The following is a 9531-nucleotide window of genomic DNA, read 5'->3' as shown; positions in this document are numbered from 1 at the left end:
ACTTTGAGGACTCGAGTGCCTCATATGCCTGTGAAAGTTGGCCATCGAGTACAGAAGACTGAAGACAATCCAATGCCTCTGAACGGGGTGTGAGCAAAAATGAATGAAAGTGTTGCCGGCTGCTGAGAGTACACACAGATTTATCGTGGAAGCAGTACCGTCGGAAGGCTCCTTAAAATCAACGATGGCAAGATTTCTGTCTCACATACTTTGGGTGTGATGCCAGGAGAGAACAGTCTCTGCAGAAGGACAGCATGCTCAGGAAAGAAGATCGACAATGAGAACGAGGAAGTCCCTTGGGATGGGCCTTCACAAGGAGCCATCACCGGACTAACATGGTGGATTCATTTGGCTGACTCTGAACCTCTGAATTCACGAACCTGTTTGCTTTGCTGTCTCTCCTTTGTCATCCTGCTGCCTGCATTTCAGCTTCCAAGACTCAGGAGAAGCCGGACTACACCTGCTTCTACAACTGTGTAAGCCATTTCTGGATATGCATCTCTATACACAATATATATAAGCATCACCAGTTTTGCTTCGCTAGAGAATTTCACCTAACACTGCCCATCATGAGATAAATTGACACAAAAAGCTAAGAACAACTGTGAGGATGGCTCAGGACTGGGCAGTGCTTCGTTCTGTGTACATCGGGTCACTATGATTTGGACTCTAACTGATGGCACCTAACAACCACAACAAGCATTAAAATTGAAGCACTTTCCTTCCTTGTTTATCTTCCCTGGATCTAAATTATCACTGACAGCAGCCTAAAGTGTCTTACATGTACCTAGAATGTGTTTTGATTTTCGTGGATTGACCTTCTATTAGCTTATTTAACATTGGAATTGCTTAAGCCTTATTTATGTAAAATCATATTTGATTATGCTCCACCTAGCTCTTCACCTCTATTCCAAGCGCTCTCACAAACTACACAGACAAATATTCATATCTCTAGCCTGTTGAAATCATTTTCAATGTTGATCTTGAGCAGGTAACTCGATCTCTCAGAGTTTGTTTGCTTAATTGTCAAATCGAGTTAGGTATCCCATAGAATGGTTTTGCTTTCAGATATTAGGAACTCTAACTTAAAATGATTTCATTCATAAAAGAATCTATGATGCATAACAAGAAATCTGGAGATAAGACAGTTTTACTTAATTTGGTGACTGAGGTCAAAATTCAGGCTTCTTCCATCTTCCTATTCTGTTTTTTTCTGGTCTATACCACTCAGACTAACTACCTTCATGGCCTAAATATGGCTGTGACAGTTCCAGGGATCACAGAAGGGCATCACAATAGGCCCAGCAAAAGAGAAATCCCCCCCCAGAAAGTTCTTTTTAAAAAATCATTTTATTGGGGCTTGTACAACTCTTATCACAATCCATCCATCCATCAGTTGTGTCAAGCACATTTGTACATTTGTTGCCATCATCATTCTCAAAACATTTGCTTTCTACTTGAGCCCTTCATATCACCTCCTTATTTCCCCCCCTGCTTCCCCCCTCCCCCCTCCCTCATGAACCCTTGATAATTTATAAATTATTATTTTGTCATATCTTACACTGTCTGATGTCTTGCCTCACCCACTTTTCTGTTGTTCATCCCCCAGGGAGGAGGTTATATGTAGATCCTTGTAATCAGTTCCCCCTTTCTACCTCACCTTCCCTCCATCCTCCCAGTATGGCCACTGTCACCACGGGTCCTGAAGGGATCATCTGTCCTGGATTCCCTATGTTTCCAGTTCCTAACTATACCAGTGTACATCCTCTGGTCTAGCCAGATTTGTAAGATATAATTGGGATCATGATAGTGGGAGGGAGAGGAAGCATTTAAGAACTGGAGGAAAGTTGTGTGTTTCTTCATTGCTACCCTGCACCCTGACTGGCTTGTCTCCTCTTTTAAGAAAAATATTTCCCTTGCTTCTTATTTTCCAGGCTTGGATTATATATAGTTCTCGATTTAAAAGATGTACGGGACTATTGGTTTGGCTTATACTGCTTGTCAAAACACATATTGATAGGTTCATCTTTAGAGTGTTTGGTTGTTTCATAGATTGAGGAAGGCCCTCGATATTTAATTTTCGGATAAGTTCCTAGATGTTTCTGGTGATGCTGCTTTGAAGTTTATACTTTGATCATCAGTGGCTTAGATGAATATGATGCATCTCTGAGTCCAGGGCTCAGGCTGGTGCCTACCTGTGGCAAGTTATGTTATTAAGAAAGGGAGAGGAATAACCTTCTATGTTAGAGACCTTGTGAATTAGAAAATATGGCATGCAAATTGTCCTTCTCAATGTGCAATGTCCAGTAGATATGTCATAAACAGTAACTTTTTCCATTATACCCACTCCTCATTAATGGCTAGTCTCTGAAGACGAAACCATTATGCAAAATGAGAGTTACGCCAAGTGCAAGGAGACGGTTGCCCTGGAGTTTGAGTCTTAGAACTAAGGAACCCTGTGCTATAGAATCCAAGGCCCTGATGCTTGAGCGGATCTGGAGTTTGATGGCTACGCTAGAGGCACAGGTGGCTGCTTTGGGGCTTGGGCAACTGGGGTGAAACTGGGGCCAAGATTATGAATTGGGATTGCTTCTCATGTTCTTGCTTCCTATAGCACCTGGCCTGGTAGCTCCAACTGCCTGCTGCTACCCTGAAAGCCAGGGAGGACTTCATGAAACCTTTGCACATGCTTCTGGACTTGGAGGACTTAGAATATCAGGCCAAGAGCTTGACCACTAACAGCTGCTCAGAAGCTAAGCTCAGGAACCTGAGTTTAGGAGAAAGAGAGGCAGTTCGATTCTGTTACAGCACCCAGGCCCCAAATTATTCTCACTCCCCTTTCCATTGAAGGACTCAGTCTCTGTGGGGCACTTGAATAGAACGGAGCAAGAGCAACCTCTTCTGGCTTCACCTTGTCCTGGGCTCTTCCAGGTACTCATGGATCCTTCTTGTAAGGGAACCCTAAAAACCTTCCTCATTTGCTTCTTATGAAAGAAAACCTCTACCAATGACTCTGGCAGTAGTAATGGAACTGGCAAGAGGTCTCCTGGAGAGCTGCTTGCTTGAGTTGCATTCCTGACAGACATGGTGACTCTGCAGGTCTAGAGCTGTATGTAGGCAGGAAATCCAGGTTATTGTGCTAAATAATCAGATGTTATAGGAAATATTTTATTATCATCATAAATGCAAAAGTGTTGGATAAGTAGATAATTGTTATTTTGAATCTGTTAGATGTGTTAATTATGTTTATAGACTTTTCGAGTATTACTTAGATAAATAAATTAGATAAGTCTTTTTATACCCATATTTAAGTAATTGATAAAAGATCAACTAATCCAGGCTCAAATTAAATGCCATAAAAATGTTAATGAAGATTTCCGTGGCAATTAACATCAGTCTTCTAATAAAAAGTTGGTTTTTTAGTGATTTCATTTTACTGAATCTGCCTTCAACCATTAGTTTTCAATCTGATCCAAAATGATGGTTTGAGTTTGTAAAACATAGTTTCTAATTTGTATATGTATCTCTCTGGGGGGAGATATATAACAAGTGATATATTCTGACATCTTATTAATAATATTAGCAAATGTTTCTTAAATGTGCTTATGCAAGGAACTCTCCAAACTATTTTGTACAGATGGGTATTACAGGAGAAAAGTGAAGCACAAAGAGATTAAATGATTTTCCCAGGATCATTATACAGACCAACTGAGGTAACGGAATTCAGATTCAGTATGGAATCTCTACTAATTGGCACAACACACAGAAACAGCACAAATCATGCAATGGTCATGATCACAATCTGACAATGCAGCCGGTGCATGAAATGTTTCTCTCTTTCTCACCCAAACACTTGCAGTCTTCAATAGATTTTGAAGTGTTATATATTTTTGTTCTAATTTTTAATTCTAATTAGATAACTGTCTAATTCTTTGAAAATTTTTCAGCAATCTATTGTGCTTATGATAACTTTTACCAATCAGCTTTAGTGAACCATTCTAGTCAAAGTGTCATCATAATAACAGAACTATTTTATATGGAAAACTTATTTCAATATTTTATTGCTATTTGCTATTTTGCTGCAGCACATCAATAAAGATTGCCAGAAATTCAAGCTAGATTCAGAAGAAGATACAGAACAAAGGATAACATGGCTGATATCAGGTGGATCTGGGCTGACAGCAAAATCTACAAAAAAGACGTTTACTTGTGTTTTATTGACTATAAAAGGCCTTTGATTATGTAAACTCTTACTGCCACCAAGTTGATTCCAACTCATAGTGAGCCTATATGACAGGGTAGGACCATACCTTGTGGATTTCCATGACTCTAACTCTTTATGGTTAGCAGTTCAAGAAGTAGCCCACTGTGCCACCAGGACTTCTCTTTGTGAGGATCCTAACAATTGTGGATAGTATTTCAAAAAATCGGAATTCCAGACCAGTTAATTATGCTCATGTGAAACTGCCTCATATACCCCAAGGAGCATTTCTTTGAACCGAGCAAGGGGATGTTGTGTATTTTAAAATCAGGAAGTGTGTCGGTGTTGAATCCTTTCACTATATCTACACAATCTATATTTTGAAAAACTCACCAAGGAACTGAACTAGATGAAGAGGAACCAGGTGCATCAGGATTGGAAGGAGACTTATGAGCAACCTGTGATGTGCAGATGACACAGCCTTGCTTGCTGACAGGGATGAAAGCTTGGAGCACTGATTGATGAAGAACAAGACTACACTTAGAGCGTTCAGTATGGGTTCCACCTCAATGTGAAGAAAACCCAATGTATGAGACCCAATTTCTCAATGTGAAGAAAACCCAACTTCCCACAACTAGACCAATAAGCACCATCATGGAAAACAGAGAAAAGGCGGATGCCAAGGATATTATTTTCCTTGGATCAATAATCAGCCCTCATGGAAACATCAATCTTGAAATCAAACAACACAGTGCATTGGAAAATCTGTTGCAAGAGATCTCTTTAAAGCATTTAGAAGAAAATATGATGTTTGAATATGAAAGTATCCTTGAGATAGGCAATGGTATTTCCAAACCTCATATGCATGTAAAAGCTGAACAACAAAGTCAGCCACTGATTCTGCTACCTTGTATGTGTTTCTGCAGAAATTTAGAAAAAGCTGGCAATAGCTGTTATGAGCTTTAAGGATAATTGAGGTCAGAAAGGTTCCTGAAAGTGGCTACATTAAAAAAAAGCCGAACAACGAATAAGAAATATGGATAGAAATGAATGCCGTTGATTTGTGGTTTGGGTGAAGAATATTGACTCTTACAGGGGTTTCCAGAAGATGGAATAAATCTGTTAGAAGAACAGTCCGATTGCTCCTTAGGAAAAATAGTAGACTTTGCCTCCTGGTCTTTGGACACGTTTTCAGAAGGAACCTAACTAACAGCTATTGAGTCAATTTTGACTCATAGCAACCCTAGAGGACAGAGTAGACCTGCCCCTGTGAGTTTCTGAGACCGTAATTCATCAAAGGAGTAGAACGATATATCTTCTCCCAGAGAGCTGTTGGTGGTTTAGAACGTGTGCAGAGCTTTACAATAGAATGCAATTGGAAGGAAAAAGTAATGATGGCAATTGTGAAAACAGAATTTGACAATATTCTACTTAAATTTTATATAGAAATATTCTATCATGATTCTGCCTTTTTTGTCATAAAATATATGTCTGTTTAATAGTTAATTTTTGAGTGACTAAAATCACAATGGAATGAAAGTGCTTGTTTGAATTTAAGGCTTATCTTCAACACAATATTTTGAGTCTATCAGCTCTCTTCTGGTGGGTGTGTCTGGATTTTAGTTGAACTTATTTTATATCCTGACCAGTAGGTATTTTTTGCTTTATATTTTCCCTTTGTTACTTGGCTAGGACCCTTGGATCCCCAGGGATGAAAAGTAATCAGCACTTTTTGAACTCTACAGCTCTACCAGGTCAGGATTTAGGAAATCTAGGGCAACGTGGCAGAGCAGAGAGGCACTGCTCTTTGGCTGCTGTCTCTGATGCTCTGTCACACTGTGTTCGCTCTGTTGCACCGGCAGGTGTCATACTGGACTGCACTTTTCCCTAGAAAAATATCAGGTGAAAATTCAGGATCATTTCCTGTTCCCAAAACTCTTAAAAATAGGACATTAGCCTCAAGCACTTTACCACACAGAAATGGTAAGTTGTACCATCTTAATTATAAATGCATTTAATATAAAAGCTTTTTTTTCTTATCCTGGTCTCTCATGGTAAGTGTAGACAGCATTAGGGCTGTTCATTTGATAGCTGGTCCTTCTTTAAAAGGCTCCAAGGACCATAGCTAGTTAATGAGTTAATGAACCCTTGCTATTCTAGGGCTGAGGCTGCTTTCCAGAGGGAGCATGTTCTTTATTCAGTGGTTCTCAAACTAAGACGACTGTGAAAGCATGCTTTACTAGGCTCCATCCCTCATGTGCTGACCGCCTGTTAAAATCAAGGCACGGGCACCCAGGAATAAATAGTGTTCTAGCCCAGGTACATGAAACAACCCAATAGTCTTTTCTCCATCTCCTATGTGTATATTCATCATAGACATTTTAACATTTGGTGAATTGGTCTGACATATGCAAAATCTGCATGGATCATGGTAGATGAGTGTGCCAGGCTCTGTTCCTTAGAGGAGCAAAACCAGTGCCATTTGAATATATATATGAGAGAGAGAAAGAGAGAGAGAGAGATTGATATAAAGAAATTACTTGGTTTCAAGAAGACTTAGGGAGATCTTTTTTAAGACTTAAAGGTTATTTCAAGGCAATATTTCTTTGAAATAATGATCTGTATTTTCCTCCATTTGATTGATTCCTCTACAGATTTTGATTCATTAAAATGACCAGTATTGTGAGACTATTCATTTCCTCTCTCATGGTAAATGTGGTAGTTATTTGTGAGCGCTTTTATTGTTGTATTAAGTAGCACTTGGTTTTCTGTCAAATCCTGGAGCTCTGTTTTTCAATTCAGTCTTGAGGGAAGCTTGGACTTCTTCCTTCAACACTATTGGTTCTGGACCATGTACTACTTCTTGTAATGGTTTAATGTTGCAGCATTCTTTTTGGTATGGCAATTCTGTGTACTTCTTTCATCTTCTTTTGGTGCTTTCAGCATTGTTCAATATTTTGCCCATGTTGTTTTTAGGTGCTTTCAGATTGTTCTGACTCACAGGGACCCTGTGTACAACAGAACAAAGCACCACCCTGTCCTGCTCCATCCGCCCAGTGGTTCTGACATCTGAGCCCATGTTGCAACCACTCTGTGAATATCTTGTTGAGAGTCTTTCTCTTTTCACTGCCCCGCTACTTTACCAAGCATGATGTCCTTCTCCAGGGACTGGTCTCCACTAGAACCGTATCCCAACTACCTGAGACACTTTCTTGCTCCTCCTCTCTTAGGATCGTTGTGGTTAGCTGCTCTATGATTAAGAGCAAGTGTCAGAGTCTCTTCTGACATCCACTTGGATGTTTTCTTTCTTTCTTTTTAATCTTCTAACACTATCTCTGACAAGGTTCTGCTTCTTTTCATGAGGCTTTCAGTAGCTGGCACTATTTGATTCTGATCATAAGGTTTTCAGTGGCAAATTCCTCGGAAGTGGACACTCCCTTACGTCTTTGTAGTCTGTTCTGAATCTTGGAATTCTGCTGAAATCTGTTCACTTTCAGTGACCCTGCTTGCCTTTGAAAGACAGGCCATATAGTTTCCAGCATCAAAGCAATACACAGAGCACCACAGTCTGAGAAACTGACAGGCAAAAAAGAAGGACATGCTCAACATATCTTAAACTAAAAGAACTAAAAAAATCAAGCCTTTATTTACAAGATTGAAATAATCTGTGGGCAAAATGTTAAATGATGTGGTAAGCACCAAACTAAATAAAAAGAATACAGAGTCGCTGCAACAAAAAGAAAAGAGCCAGTTGACATCCTACTGTTTTAAGAGGTAGCACGTGGACAAGAACCAATGGAGCTGAAAGAAGGTCAAACTTAGCTGAAAGCATTAGCCAAAAACAAGGCTCCAGAAATTTTTGGAATGTTAATTGAAATGCTCAATAAACTCATTAAGGATTAGAAACACTCATTAGTCTATGTCAGGAAATGTGGAAAGCAGCTATTTGACCTAAACTAAACTGACTGGAAGAGATCCTTATTTGGACCCATTCCAAAGAAAGGTGACCCAACAGAATTTGAAAAGTTATAGGACAATATCATTGATATAACACGCAAGCAATATTGCTGGAGATCATCCAAAGGGTTCTTTTTTGCAGAACATCGGCGGGGCTTTACCAGATGTCAGGCCAGATTCAGATGACTCCTGGCTGAAAGCAGATCATACCAGAAAGATGTTAACTTGTGTTTTATTGACTATGTCGAGGCATCAGCCAGGGTGGATTATAAGGAATGACTGATGGTATTGAGAACAGTGGGAATTCCAGAACACGTCATGGTGCTCCTGCAGAACATGGACAGGGATCAAAGGGCAGTTGTTTGAACATGACAAAGGAAGACTGGCTGGCTTAAAATCAGGATAGGTGTGTGTATTAGGCTTGTATGCTCTCATCCCTATTTGTTCCATCTGTATGCTGAATAAACCATCAGGGAAGCTGGATTATATGAAGAAGATTGTTTCATCAGAGTTAATACCCTCCTGTGATACACAGATGACACAATCTTGCTTACTAAAATGGAGGAGGACTTGAAGCACTTGCTGATAAAGATCAATAATTAAAGTCTTCATTATGGATTATAATTCGATGTAAAGAAGACTAAAATCCTCACTATGGGGCCAATAGATAACATCATGATAAATGGAGAAAAAACTGAAATTGCCAAAGATTTCATCTTGTTCAAATGTACCATCGATGCTCATGGCAGCAGCAGTCAACAAATCAAAAGGCTTTGGTTTTCTTTTCTCAGTAAGACCTCTTTAAAGTATTGAAAAGCTATATTACTTTAAGGACTAAAATGCTATATTACTTTAAGGACTAAAAAGCTATATTACTTTAAGGACTAAAGTGTGCTTGACTTAAGACATAGTATTTTCCATTACCTCATATGAAGGTGGAGGTTAGACATTTGCTAAGCAAGACTGAAGAAGAATCAATGCATTTGAATTGCAGTGCTGGAGAAAAATAGTGAAAATATCATGGACTGCCAAAAGATGGAACAAAATTGCATAGAAAGAAGTATGGCCAGAATGCTCCTTAGAGGCAAGAGTGGTGAGACTTCATCTCACATACTTTGGACACATCTTTAGAAGTGACTATTCCCTTGAGAAGGCCATGATGCTTGGTTGAGTGGTGGGATAGTGTGAAAGAGTAAGACCGTTAATGAGATGGGAACACCCATGGCTGCCGCAATGGACTCATGCGTAGGGACCATTTCAGGATGGCTCGTGGCTGAGCAGCAGTTCATTCTGTAGTGCACCGTGTCACTTTGTGTCAGATTCCAATAAGAACAACAGCAACAATGGAATGTGTGTTTTGTCGGGCGATTTTG

The 9531-nt window shown here is 39.6% G+C and overlaps 1 pseudogene; it reads left to right on the top strand.

The window, feature by feature from the left end:
• Positions 1-5085: 5085 nt before the first annotated feature.
• On the top strand, positions 5086-5209 carry LOC142441615 (small nucleolar RNA SNORA33; annotated as a pseudogene).
• The last annotated feature ends 4322 nt before the right edge of the window (positions 5210-9531 follow it).

This window comes from Tenrec ecaudatus, chromosome 2, assembly GCF_050624435.1.
Source record: "Tenrec ecaudatus isolate mTenEca1 chromosome 2, mTenEca1.hap1, whole genome shotgun sequence".
In the NCBI taxonomy this organism is placed as follows: Eukaryota; Metazoa; Chordata; class Mammalia; order Afrosoricida; family Tenrecidae; genus Tenrec; species Tenrec ecaudatus.
Note: the sequence above shows the minus strand (reverse complement) of the source record. Positions and strands in the feature narration are given on the sequence as shown.